Genomic DNA, 14,961 nt, shown 5'->3' with positions numbered 1-14,961 from the left:
GAAAAGGTTGAGAAAAGGGGAAATTTTGCTATAATCCTTCTAGGAAAGTTCTCCCCAACGTCCCCCCACCACCCACCAGGACCTGTCACAAGACAAGAAACTTCCCCATCCTGCCTTTGGATGCTGCACTCTGAAAAAGTGATGCTTGGTGCCATGGCAGCCATAATGGCATGAGGACAAAGTCAAGGCAATCAGAGGAGCTAACAAGAATGCTGCTGAACCCCCAAAGAGATCAACCCCAGAACTCTCTTCAGATTCTTGTTATGTGAGATCAATACATTCCTTATGGTTTAATTAGCTCTTCTAAGAGTATTTTAGGAGTTGGAGCCAAAAACCTCCTGATGGACACAGCATTCTGAAAGCAGTTTCTTCATTTTATTTTCAAAATGGGAATTCAATGCAAAATCTACCATTCTTCGTCCCAAACAGAACGGACTACTCTGAAGGGGATTCTTTCTTCAATTGCAAATGTGCTCTAGGAGCCAGGAATGGAGAGAAGCTGCTACAAGGTGACAGCTGTAGAAGTGTCTTAACTCTCTGCCTCCTTCTCATTCAAGTACTGAACAATGAGCAGGATTTCTAATGATGTCACACAACATGTCTAAAGAGAAAGGACCAGTAGGTCATTCTCCATCTTATTAAGAAGACAAGACTCTTGGAAAACTCGATCACAGTCCTTGATTACACATTCCCTTCTTTCCCATGGTTCTTCAAATGCCTAAATCAAAGAAGTACATTTCTTCCACAAATTTCCTACCTAGACACATCCTAAAATATACTTGGGAGATTGAAGAGGTATAATCCATGCTCTTCAATTTTTCAATGATTTTACCAGGTAGCTGAACTTAAGTGTTAAAAAAAATTTTTGACAACAGCCATTACTTTATGAAACACTTACAAAGGTTTCCTTGTAAAATTAACTTTTAACATAAAAAGATGTCAATGGCATGCTTATTCAGATTTTGGTGAGTGACATGGAAAGCAGTTATATTCTCATTTGGGTTTTCTGTTTCTTGCTTTAAGTACATACAACTTCCTTGTTTTTCATAACAGTACTTGAAATTGGAGTCATAGATTCTTATGATTTTTTTCTTGCAGTATATTTAGACACACAAGATTATGGGATCTATAATGCCCTGCTACTCCCATTCATTGATGGGACGTAATGTTTTGCTGGTTCTTCTCTTACTGGAGCAGCATGCTACAAAGACCAAAGACCACATTTTCCCCCCTGTTTTTCCCTCATTTGCTAGGAAAACGACTCCATGGTCCCCTCAGATTGCTGACATTTGGATAAGGCAGCATGAAACAGATGAATTTTCTTATCTCCAGACAGAAATAGAAACTACATATAAGATTTTCTTTAAAAAACAGAACAGAGTGACTATAATAGAGCCTAGACTAGAATTCAGGACTCTTGAGGCCAATTGTTCCGTCATAGACTTCTGAGATACTGGGGGAAAATTCACTCAAGAACCTCCTGGCACCTCTCTGGGCTGCACCTATAAATGGTAATTATGCTTTTCTATTATAGAGCTCTCGAACATCTATTGTGATACATAACTATCTCAAAGGAGTAGCTGACAACTTAGTTAATGCATGGAGTATAAATCACTTTGGGCTTCCAACAGGAATGCAAAATGTACATTAAATTCCAAATCAAGTGCTACAGGAAGGGAAAAAGGAACTGTGAATCATGAACAAGGCATGAACAGATGCCTTAGGATAGGGGTTATGTGGAATAAATACAACTGAGGTCTATAGTTGTAAAAGGAAAATGATGCAATTGACAGCATGGGTTAATTCCTAAGGCAGAACCGAGGAGACAGAGATGTCAGATTTCTGCCCCAGATTTGCAAAAGGGCAGTTGTGTGGGCCCCAGCAATTCTGATACAGACCGTAAGGTCCAAAATTGTCTGGCTGCTGCCCACTTACCTGTTACTAGATTGTTCTGTTAATGACCCAATTCTTCATGCTTTCCTCTACCTATGTCTTTTGCCCATGGGGTTTTAAGCAACTCCCACCAGGAAGTGGAGTTTATTTACGGGATCCAGAGTCATGTGACTTGCTTTGGCTAATGGGATGTTAGCAGTGGTGATGCAAACAGATGCCTAAAAAGTGCTTGCTTGTTTTTGGTTTTGCTCTTGCTCTTCTGTGATTGTGAGGAGGACATGCCCCAGAGAGGATGCTGAAGGATGAGACACATGGGACAGAGCCAATGTGCCCAGGCGTCCGAGCCAAAGTCAACCTAGATCAACCATCAGCCAGCTCATTTCCAGACACAGGAATGAGCCAAACCAGCAAGAGTACAATGTAAATCACTGACTCGGCTCAGGAGCAAAATAAATGCCTATTATTTTAAGCCACTGAATTTTGAGACGATTTGTTATAGAGCATTCTCGTGGCAACTGATTGGGTACAGTCAGCAACACTCCCTGCTTCTCTCTGTACTTCGGCAACATTAGACATATCTGTTTAAGAGAATGTGCCAGCATGGGATCCCTGCATACACTACTCCCTCTCTACCTGGAACTGTCTCCTGTGCTTCTCTCCCTCCTCCTTTACCTTAGTCAGTTGCTTAGTTGAGCATATTTATTTATCAGTTCTCAGCTCAAAAGACTTTCCTTCCATTCTGGAGTAAGTAAAGTTTCTTCATGACAGATTTATGTTACCTTATATCGGAGTGCTCTACATTCTAATTTTTTTGTGATATTGATAAGTCTGTCCCCTACACTAGATTGCAAAGTCCAGAAGTTTAGAGGACACAACTGTGTCTTCGTTCTCCAATGTGCACTAATGCAGTGGACAATATCAAATACAGTGACTTGCACTAGTTTTTACTGAATAGAGAAAGAGTTGTAGCAGAGGCATCTATCCTCACCTTCTGTGGGTGCTGACAGTTAACAACTTACATCTATGTCCTTCTCTAGAGGTGCAGCCTTATGTAACATTTGGTTCATTCAGAGATACTTTAGAAATTACCCAAACCTGCCCTCTGCCCCAGGGAAGCCAGTAACCAATGACTGACCAATGCAGGTGTAGAACAGACCAGCCTGTTCCCTTCTGGATGAGACAATCGTTGTGGTGCAATTTATGCTCTAGAGCTCCCATTGGGACCACGCCGAACTAGACTTCCCGTGGAATCACATCTTGACTGTGTAGTCCCTTTCTTTGCACCATGTCATTCCTCTCAGGCCCTTATGCTTCTCTGGAGAACTGACCTCAGCAAAGCACTTGCAAAAGAATCTTTGTTTCGGGTTCTGTTTCCAGTGAAACCTAACCAAAGACACAAGTTCAAATTGCACATTTCTTGCTCATCCAAGAAGGAAAACTAAGTTAGAACTCTGAAATATTATCCACTGGGATAAATCTTTGGACAGAGCCAAGTAAGAGCTCATTTTTCTCAAAGGGTCCAGAAATTCACAGAAGTCTAATTAATGTCAGGGTTCATCAGAGTCTCCATGGTCATTAATACTAACTCCTTCAAATATAAGATTTTATTGAGTAATTAAATGTAGGAGCATATATAAAGATTTACCCCTTCCTGAAAATGTGTATTCCCATTACTGAACCACTATATAATAATACATTTCTCAACAGAACTGTCCAGGTAGAGAGCATGCTTGATATCTAACAGGTTTTTTATTGTCTCACTTCTATATGTGAGTCACTGCTTTCAGAAGATAATTAAAGGAGAGGTAATGGTGGCTACAAAAATGCCCATAATATAATGTTAAAAGAAAAATAATACAAAACTATGCATAGTAAAATCCTTAACAGTACAACAAATCTGTCTCTCTCTCTAGGCATTGAAAAATGAAGGAAAGAAGCATACCAAGATTTGAATATTAGCAGTAGAGTTATGAAATATTTTAATTTTTTTAAAGATTGATTTATTTATCTTGTGGGGGGAGGGGACAGAGGGAGAGAATCTTCAGGCAGACTCCCTGCTGAATGCGGAGCCCCAACACAGGGCTCCATCTCATGACCCTGACATCATGACCTGAGCCAAAACCAAGAGTCAGATGCTTAACTGACTGAGCCACCCAGGCGCCCCTGAAAGTTTTTAACTTTTTTACATTTTTTAAAAAATTTCTAATTTTTAACACAAAGCGTGATTATTTTAATGGTTAAAAAAATGAGTAACTTAGCAAAAAAATCATAGAGAACAATGTCATTTTTTCTTCCCCTGAATGAACTCAGTTGAAATATCTAAGAAGGGGGTCTTTTATTTGTGGGAAAATGGAATAGATGCACTTTTCTCCCAGTAATTACAACTATAAATCTTGAACATTATGTATTAAACAAACATAAGATGACTCTTACAGGTGAAGAAAAGGAAATTCCTAGAGATCTCAGGAAACAGAGAATAAAAAGGTAATGAGTTTCCTGTTTTTTTTTTTATTATGTTATGTTAATCACCATACATTACATCATTAGTTTTTGATGTAGTGTTCCATGATTCATTGTTTTGTTTTTGTTTTTGTTTTTTTTTTTTGCCCTGCATATTCCAGACTTGGCAAGGCTTGCAACCTGGAAATGCCAATGGGTACAGACAAGAAAAGCCCCAACAAGAGCCTGTTCTCCCTAGACAAAGACAAGAAAAAGAGCAGCCTACCAAGACAGAAACCACTCAGACCACCACTTCTCTACCTGGGCCAGACACCACAGAAATAATCTATGACCCACCCTTAGCCAAGCCAGCAAATGTGAGCAGGGAGCCTACAATTAATTCCACCTTCACCAGGCTGTAAGAAGTGTCTCACCCTCCTGTGTCCAGGCCAAAGCTAGCTTTTACAACTGCAGCTAGCCCAGGAAGACTCAGGGTTAGGCAGAGAAATGTTTAAGGCACTCAAATGATCAATTATTTTGTGTAAAATATGGCATGTTGTACACTTATCATGTGTAAGAAATGTTTAGGTTAACAGGTCAACATCATGTTTCCAACCTAACAGGTATGAGTGAATGCTTGATAAAGACAAGATTTTAAATTGGAATCTTAACTAAGGATGTAAACAATTCAACACATTTAAGATAATTTAAGAATGACTACTTTTAACTTTATTAGATTTATGGGAATTACTTAAGTGCTTGGGATGGCCTGTCATAAAATTGAGAATGCTCAAAAATAAAATGGAACTTACTAAATTTGTAGTGTCTGAATGTTTAAAAGTATCTCACTAAGTTTAAAAACAGACTGAAGCATGAATCAAAGGCCCATTAAAAGTGATTTGTTAGGGGCGCCTGGGTGGCTCAGTGGGTTAAGCGTCTGCCTTCTGCTCAGGTCATGATACCAGGGTCCTGGGATCGAGCCCCGTGTCGGGCTCCCTGCTCAGCAGAGAGCCTATTTCTCCCTCTCCCTCTGCTGCTCCCCCTGCCTGTACTCTCTCTCTCTGTCAAATAAATAAATAAAATCTTTAAAAAAAAAATGAAAAAAAAGTGATTTGTTAAACTGGATGGATTTATAAATAGAATAAGAAGATCTATAACTTTAGGAAGTAGGCTTTAAAATTTGTAACTCAATCATTAATTTTCATACCAATTTAAATCTTTACAAAATCTTTTGAATGCATGAAATCTGCCCTTAAAGACGTAAAATCCCTCACGTTGACATAAACATTACAAGAACACGTGGTATGATTATCATCGATGGGAAATTCTTGCCAGGTTTCTCTAGTGTTTCATTTTCCATCATGTCTACAAACCCTGTCAAGTTCCAGGGACATCTGGGTTATCCACTCCTTCAGTAGAGAGTCCGTCTTTACTAAATCTGTCTTCTCCCAACAGCTGCCATCATGCCAGGGAAGAGCAGATGTTAGATAAACATTTGTTTGAATTAAACTTAATTAGCTACATTTCTCAAGCTCTATTTTAACATGGCGTATGCTGGGATGGGACCGTGATCCTCAAGAGGTTTTGTGTTCATGGCGCACTTTCAAGCACTAGAATTTTAGATTCGGGACCAAAAGATGCAGAGGAACCAGAAACCCACCAGCCATATTTACAACGTGAGCACCAGTGATGATAACGTCAGCCAGCAGCTGGTCCCGTCCAGCACTCTTTTGCAGTTTGGGAAGAACTGTTGATTGCCTAGAACATGCTTTTTTATAGCTGCAGGAGGCAAAGCTCTGCCATGTTCCCCTACCCAGTCATATTTCTGGGGTTCTGGTTGGTCGTTTTACTACGCTGCTTCCTAAACAGCAAGTTTTACCTCCACTAAATGCCTCAGCATAGACCCACATACTGTTTGGCATTCATTGCTGGAACAGGATGTGCCATGATCTCTCGTATTAGAATTTTAGACACCCACTTCAAAGATTTAAGGGACATCAAACAACATGAAACACACCATTAATACATCATGACTCATATTGTAGCAAAAAATAATTTCTACATATTGAACAAAATTGGGGAGCATATTATGAAATATATACTCGTTGGCAATCACTGATTATTCCAATCCCAGGCCTATGACTAAAATCAGCATTTATTCTGAGACACTACAACATAAAATGAAAGAAGAGATTTTTAAATGTTATTTAAATAGACCATTTTAGAAACCAAATTTTACTTAAGGTCTTTATTGACCATATTTTCTTTTCCTTCATAACGTAACATATATTCTCCCCGAAGAGAAAGTTATTTAAAATAACAGTATAACTTACATTAAGTCTGCACTCTTTTTTTTTTAATTTTTTTTTATTCTTATGTTAATCCCCATACATTACATCATTAGTTTTAGATGAAGTGTTCCTAAGTCTGCACTCTTATAGGAGATTTGCATTGCAAATTAATCCAAGATCCCTAACAAGAGAATAAATTAATTTATATCCTTTTCAGTTGAATACATTCATCTACTAAGCAAACTCTTCTTTAATTTCACTTTATGTAGTAATTTTCTCTTGGCAACTTCATTTTTATTATACCAGTAACCCATACTTACTACAGTAAATTCACAAATACAATTAAATCAGTGTCTTTCAATCTCAGCATTATTGATTTTGAGCCGAATACGCTTTTGTTGTGGAGGGCTGTCCCATACGTGAGGCTGTTTTGTTGCATCCTTGGAGCTATTAGAAGTGACTGGCATGCCCCCAGCTGAGAACCATTAAATTAAAAGAAAACAAGACACCTATTTTTCTAGCAAACTTAGTTTATATCCTTATGATCGAATTTCTATATATACATAAACACATGGATGGATAATAGATAAATTTTAAGAAAATGATCATATATATTGTTTTGTTACTGCTCCTCTGCAGCATATAATATGAACACTTTTCCACAAATAAGCCTGTCTACTTCATCATTCTTAATGGCTACCTAGCATTCCATTGCTTAGATAGAATGTAGTTTATTTGTTCAATTTATTATTTTCAGATATTGAAGTTATTCCCAGTCTTTCTCTCTCACAGACAATAATATGATGAAAGTGCTCATTTCATTGGTTAAGATATTCTTGGGCAACATTCCTTTCCCTAAGAATTTTAAAGATTTTTGTGTTTCATTGTCTTCATTGTTAAAAGAGGCTGGAGAGAAATAAAAGTCCACTATGCTTTCCTTTCATATTTTCTCATTTGCATGTGCAGTCAGGAAATGCGAAGGATTCTCCTTTATCCTGAAGTTGAGAATTTCTGTCTGTAAAGTATCAATTTTTGTTACTGACGCTTGGTGGAATACAGTGCTCTTTTTCAGTATTTAGGCACAATTCCACCATCTTTTCTTTTTTTTTTTTAACTTTATTTTTTTAAGATTTTATTTATTTGCGAGAGAGAGAATGAGAGACAGAGAGCATGAGAGGGGGAGGGTCAGAGGGAGAAGCAGACTCCCTGCTGAGCAGGGAGCCCGATGTGGGACTCGATCCCGGGACTCCAGGATCATGACCTGAGCCGAAGGCAGTCGCTTAACCAACTGAGCCACCCAGGCGCCCGCCACAATCTTTTCAATAAGATTTTCTCCTATTGTATCCTTAACATAACTCATTTTCAGTTGTGGGTTTCCCTATGTCAAAGACACGGATTAACCTTATGTTGGATTATCCCGACTAGTTTCTCCTAATAGCTTTTATTTCTCCATTTCCCCCCTTGCATTCATTGTAAATCATAAAATCTTTCATTCTATGTTAGTGTTTCAGTTTGTTTTTCAATTTGGTAGCTTCATTTTTTTTTTTTCTTTTTGGTATTTTCATTTTAATTACACCAAAACCCACACTTACTATGTAAGTTAATGAATGCAATTAAATCAGGTTTCTCAGCCTTGACACTATTGACATTTGGGGCTGGAAAATTTTTCACTGCAGGGTAAGGGTCTCCTGTGCATTGCAAGATATTTAAAATACATTGACCCTTGTGAGTTATTTATTAGTTCCTGAATATTGTTCTGGCCCTCAATTGGTTTTCTCAGCTGTCTTTTCTTCCTCTGTTTCTAAGTCAGTCTGAGCATGTTTTTGTTTATTAACTGAATTAATATTCTTCTCAAGTTCTTCTATACCATGAAGGTTTTCCAGGGAATTTTTTTTCTATTTCTTGAATATATGCTTTTCCAAAAAAGATTATTTGTATGTGTGGTGCTCCTCTCTCTTTCTCTCTCTGTCTCCCTCTCTGTCTCCTTTACTATGTGGCAAAGGCATGTCTTTTCTTCTTGCTCATGATTAACACAACTCACTCCATCTTTCTACTTTTTGTTCTGAAGTTGTATGTGCAAATTCTCTTTGATTCTCTGCCCACCTTATCAGAGAACAGTTGTTTACCACTCTGAGGGCTGGGAAGTGATATTCCAATTCCTTTCCTGAGCCTCTGTCCAGCAGTGGGAATGCTGGGGGGCGGGCATGGAAACTGGGCCCATCTGCAGTCTTGGTTAGAAGAACTATGGCATGCTGTCTCCTCCATGACTTTGTTACGCATCCCAGGACAGGGTGACCTTGAGCTAGTTAGGAGTAAATGCTGTCACCATTCACAGTGCTGGTGAGGAGAGATACCCTCTGATGTAGGATCATTCCTGCTTTCAGCACAGAGCTTCTAGCTTTTGCTTCAGTCAGACAGATCAGCCCAGGTGTTCGCTCTTCCTGTTTGACCTGACGCCATCCAGCAGAGTTACAACGATGAACATTTTTAAGCCTGTTAATCTGTACCCCAAAATTGTCCTCCCGAAAGGTTTTACTGATTACATAGCAATTGCCAAACTAAAGAGGAATGTCTATTTCCCTATATTCTTGCCAATCTTGCTTATTAGAATTCTTATTAACACAACTGGGTTTTTGTAAAAATTAAAAATAAAATTATGGAAAAATATGGTTTAATGCATTTCAATGCATTCATATATTTTAAAAATATTTTTGAAATCCATATGCAATATTCTGAGAGCTTACAAATATAAATGTGTTCACACAAACTGTAACATTCTAAACAACAGAAAGTGAGAGGGATCTTAGTTCATGTGTATAAAGTCCCTATGAAAGGCATCTTTCAAATGCCTTTGAAAGCAAATATATAAAACTAAGGGTTATTTAAAAAAGAACAATAAACTTAAATGTTCCAAGACATAGCATTTTAGGTGGGAAACAATGACTTTATTGTTTATAGACAGAGGTTCAGAAATTTTTCAAAAAGTAATAGATTTTTTTTCACTGAAATCCAGAAAGCAAGGTTACTACTATTCTTTCCATGAACACACACACAAAAAGGAGCACCAACTGGTAGGGTCACCTGACTGTATCCATGAGATAATATATACCAAGAGCTGGAAATAAAACTGAACCTATGTTTTTATTAACACATGAAATCCTAATGCAAGGTCTTCCATCTACCCATCTATCTACCCATCCATCATCTACTTAAAATGATTTGAGACATAGTTCAGACACTATAAAATTCACCCTTTAAAAGCATATAGTTCAGTGGTTTTTAGTATATTCGAAGGGTTTTGCAACCATCACCACCATCTAATAATTTCAACCCAAATGAGAACCCTATACTCCTTAGCAGTCACTACTCAGTCTCCTCTCCCCTCCGGTCCTGGAAACTACAATCTACATGCTATCTCTATAGATTTATTTATTCTAGACATTTCCTATAAATGCAATCATATGATATGTAGCCTTGGTGACAGGATTCTTTCATTTAGGAATAGTTTCAAGGTTCACCCATACCATACCATTTCTGTGCTTCATTCCTTTTAATGGATGAATAATATTCCCTTGCACGATATACCCTATTTTATTTATCCACTTATCAGTTGTAGACATCTGGATTATTTCCACTTTCTGGAAAAATTTTCTGCAATTTTTTTTTTTTTAATTTTAACAAAGTACAGTTTAGTCAGTGTTTGTAATAAATGCTTTTAATACAGGGTCTTTTAAAAACTGATCCCCCGCTTTGTTCTTTGTTCAGGGCAAATAATCATAAGGATTTAGAGCACATAAATATTCAACATTAAAAGAAAATTGAAAACAAACTCCAAATAAGAATCTTCAAAACGTCCAGTTTGTCCTAGGCTCTGTCTGACCTCAGAACAGATCTCTGGATTGTTACATTAGTGACTTGACTTCATTTCTTTCTCCCCTAGCTAGGAAAAGAGATAAGCTCCCATTTTTTAACTGCCTCTGCATACATAAGGGAGGAATAAGAAAAAAAGTATGTTATAGTTGGCATATAAAATCTAATGAATTTTGGATTTGTTAAGTTTGGCATAAGGTGCCTAAGAATTGCAACTGGCCTGTTTCAAATGTCAAAATATGAGACAAGATTTCTGGACCTCATGTTCTCCAGAGGAAGGGTGATGTCCCTAACTAAATTTCTTCCTATCGCGGTGCTAATACGGTCTCCAGCCTTCACCTGTCCTGTCTTTTGTCTTATTGGGTGATCATGGTTTTGTATATTGGGGAAGGCAATGAATTAATGAAAAGGCACTCAGAATTAGGTCTCTGGAAAACGGCTCTTGCCTTATGCACCATGCAAAACCAGGAAGGTGCCATTCCCATTGTAGTCCATACAACTTGTCCAATTGCCTAAGATGATCTTTGAGCTTTTAAATTTTGTTTTTCAAGGTATGGGGTACACTAAAAAGGAAACTGATTCAAGAACCCAGCTTGCTAAATGTCTTTGTCTCAAACATTCTTTCAAATTATCTATGACTATATGCAGCACAACTATGATGAACTGGGGTCCTGACAGGTTTAAAACCAAGAGCAGTGGCTTTGGATTCAGAAGATCAGAATTTCAGTCTTGACCAGCCACATACCAGTTGTGTGTTCTTGGTCATGTTCTTACCTTCCCTGAGATACAATGTTCTCATCTGTAAAATTAAGAATGACAGATGCACAGAGTTGCTAAGGGGATTAATGAAGGCAACATATGTAAAGTTCTTGGCAGACAGTAAGCACTGAATCAATGTGAGGTCCTCTGATGTGAAAGAGATGCATTCTAAAACCCATTAGATTTAGACTGTAAAGCCCTGCTGTCCAATATGGTTGCTACTGGCAAAACATGGGCATGAATTAACTGAAATTAAATAGGCTTCAAAATTCAGGGCTCAAAAGTCACGTGTGGCTACAGCTACATACTGGACAGCACCAATACTTATCACTGCCATCAATGAAGAAAGTTCTATTGGGCACTGATGCCACGGAAATGACAGGATTACAAGAAGTCCAGAAGGCTAAATTTTTGCCACTAAGTATACAACTTTAGCAGAACAACTTTTATCTCATTATGTTACTATTTCCTCCACGGTAAAATGGAATTAATGCCTCTGCAGCAGTTGTGGGCATCAGGTGCACTGAAATCACTCTTTTCTTGCTTTCTTATCATCCAAGACCCCAAGATTAAATTATGCACAACAGTCTCTAGCAAGGACAACTTTGAGGATGACTCAATAGTTTCAGCTCTTTGGGAGTTCAATATTCATAGCCATGATTTGATATTATTCCAACACACCTGTAAGTAGTTAGGAGTAGCATATGTTCAATAGCACACCAAGCTACCTGCAGGCAATTTTGGTGGCAACGAAAAGACACAAATTAACATAACGGAGTAAGTTTTCACTGGCAAATGGCCTTTTGTAGACTACTAAGTTCTCTCAAGGTTTAAAATGGAAAGATCAGAGATCCCATTTCCTACTTACTCATTGGTTTCACTTTAATGTCTAAGTCTGCCTTTTCCTGGTTTGGAAACAATAATCTGTTGCTGTCACTTTTGGAGTAATACTGTATTTTTTATTTTATCTAGATGAATAGAATTTACCTATTTTTTTTCTATAAAAAAACCAAGTAAGAAATATTTTAGGGTCATGAAGTCTCTATCACAACTAGCTAACTTCTGCTGTTGCAGCATGAAAACAGCCATTGACAACATGAGCATAAATAGGCATGGCTGTGTGCCAATACAACTTTATTTACTAAAACAACTCCTCATGTCTTAATTTGCCAATTCCAGATCTAGAAGGATGTGTAAGAACATATTCTTCCTTGCTCTTCCCCACACTGTTGTTTTTTTTTTAAACCACTACTATATGTTTTTCATTTATTTTAATTTTTGAACATAGATTGCATCCTGCAAATGATCACAGGCTTTTAAATGTTTAATTTAGAAATGTCAAAACATAATTTTTCTTCTCAATTTTATTAAGACCTTGAATAAAAAAAACAATATAATTTTTTTTTTTTAAGATTTTATTTATTTGCGAGAGAGAGAATGAGAGACAGAGAGCATGAGAGGGAGGAGGGTCAGAGGGAGAAGCAGACTCCCTGCTGAGCAGGGAGCCTGATGTGGGACTCGATCCCGGGACTCCAGGATCATGACCTGAGCCGAAGGCAGTCGCTTAACCAACTGAGCCACCCAGGCGCCCAAAACAATATAATTCTTTAGGATGATTTTCCTCCCTCAGACAGCAAGTTGAGAGGGATGTATACAGCATATAAATCAGAAAAGAGCTAATTAAAAATGATTCACAGATCTAGTCAGATCCTTTAAAGTTTCCTGGCTATTTTACTAATTTATGAATTGAATTAAAACTTAAATACAAAACCAAAATTGAGCTAAGTGCCATAATGTCATTATTTCTTAGACGGACATTACTGTTCAAGACTAACCAATTAAGGTCAAATATTTAGATGACTCAAGTAACACCTATACAAAAAAACCTAGTAACTTGTGTGCCTGGGTAAAAATGTACTTCAAAGAACTGGTAAGAAATTAATAGAACCATGAAATTCTAGAGCTGGAAGCATCCTTATGGAATAATTTGTTTAGCCTCATTGCTTCATGGTTGATGAGTGTGGTTGTCATCTCTTATTTTCCCTTCCCTGCATACACTGTTCTTAGTAGATCTCCAGTTTTCCTTATGGAACTACCTACCCCTCCTTCCCTTACTCTCAGCTCTGGGAGTTTGGGTCAGGGTGGTCTCAGGCTCAGGCCAACAAGGTGAGTATTTAACAGACTCATCGCAGCCCTATAAACTCCTGGCCAGAAGGACTGGTTTAGGGATTGTTTCCTGGCAAAAATAGTTGGTCATCCTAATTCTGAGATGTTTATTATAATTCCTGGAGGAGAGTAGCTTCCCTCCTCCCTTCCTTCCTCTTCCTTCAGTCTTTTTCTTTCTTTTCTTTTTTTTCTTTTTTTCTTTCCTTCCTTCTCTCCTTTTTTCTATATTTCCTTCCTTCCTTCCTCCCTCTTCCTTCTTCCTTCCTTTTTCTTTCTTTCTCTTCCTTCCTTCTTCTTCCTTTCTTTCCTTCCTTCCTTTTCTTTCTTTCCTTCCTTTTTTTCTTTCCTTCCTTCTTTCTATATTTCCTTCCTTCTTTCCTCCCTCCCTCTTCCTCCTTTTTCTTTCTTTCTTCCTTCCCTTTCTTCCTTTCACTCCTTCCTTCCTTTTCTTTCCTTCCTTTTTTTTTCCTTCCTTCCCTTCCCTCCCCTTCCTTCCTTTTCTTTCTTTCCTTCCTTTTTTTTTCCTTCCTTCCCTTCCCTCCCCTTCCTTCCTTCCTTTCTCTCTTTCCCCCTCCCTCCCTCCCCTCCTCTCTCCCTTCCTTTCATTCTCTCTTTCTCACCCACTCCCTTTCTCTTTCTCTTTCAGGGATGCTCAACTTAAGAATATATACCTGGCATGAACAGCAGCCATTTTGCCAGCTTGTGCAAATGGGATGAGAATGAAGCCAACACGACACAAGCTGTTCTGAGATGCAGAGTCCAAGTTCTGAGGTTTTGAGTCTCTGGATCCAGCCTTAACTGTAAGCAGAACCTGTCTTTTATAATCACAAGAGCAAAACAGTTCTCCCCCATTTTTCTTAAACTTGAGTTAGGTTTTTGTCATTACAAGAGTCTGGACAAATACCATAGGATAATCAACTCAACAGAAGTGAATACTGATAAGTGGGAGGGTCAGGACTTTCGCCTCCTCTAAACCTGTTGCTTGTTCCAGGAGAATGATGCGTAGACTAGCAAATCCATTAAAATCTCGTGTGCAAAAGCAGGTCAAGTAAAAAGTGTATACTACTCTGTAAGCATCTTGCATACTGAGTACTGTGTTTAGACATCACCTCCTTTCATGGATACTCTTGCTTAGAACAGGGCCAAGTTTAAAGGAACTTTAAACTCTAAATGCTCTGATTTAAAGGAAATTATTGTTCACTCTTATATACAGTATAGGAGACAGACTTGAAGAGGATGCTGGAAGGTCAGAAACGTAGGGATTTGTGGCGGAGGTAACATATGGAGGACTTCAGATCCACCAACATCACCAACTGTCCCAATTCCACCCTATATCACCAGTCACAATAGCTGGGTCAACATACACATACCAGTGATTCATTCTACAAATACTTAGACAAACTATGCTGTGCTCAGCACCAAGACACCATGTGAGCAATATAAACTCAGACACTTGGACCTTCCAAGAGAGAAAAAAACCCACCAAATAACCACTTATTTGAAAATAAAGAACTATTTGCTTGTTATTAACCCTTTTAGAAAA

The 14,961-nt window shown here is 38.1% G+C and overlaps 1 protein-coding gene across 1 annotated transcript in view; it reads right to left on the bottom strand.

The window, feature by feature from the left end:
- Positions 1-14,961, bottom strand: part of SUCLG2 (succinate-CoA ligase GDP-forming subunit beta) — a 378,288-nt gene that overhangs the window by 104,976 nt on the left and 258,351 nt on the right. The gene's annotated exons all lie outside the window — the stretch shown is intronic.

Source organism: Mirounga angustirostris, unplaced genomic scaffold (assembly GCF_029215605.1).
Source record: "Mirounga angustirostris isolate CCGP_5_RB_7025 unplaced genomic scaffold, mMirAng1.0.hap1 SCAF_1, whole genome shotgun sequence".
NCBI classification, from domain to species: Eukaryota; Metazoa; Chordata; class Mammalia; order Carnivora; family Phocidae; genus Mirounga; species Mirounga angustirostris.
The sequence above is the reverse complement of the archived record's forward strand: the minus strand, read 5'-3'. Positions and strand labels throughout refer to the sequence as shown.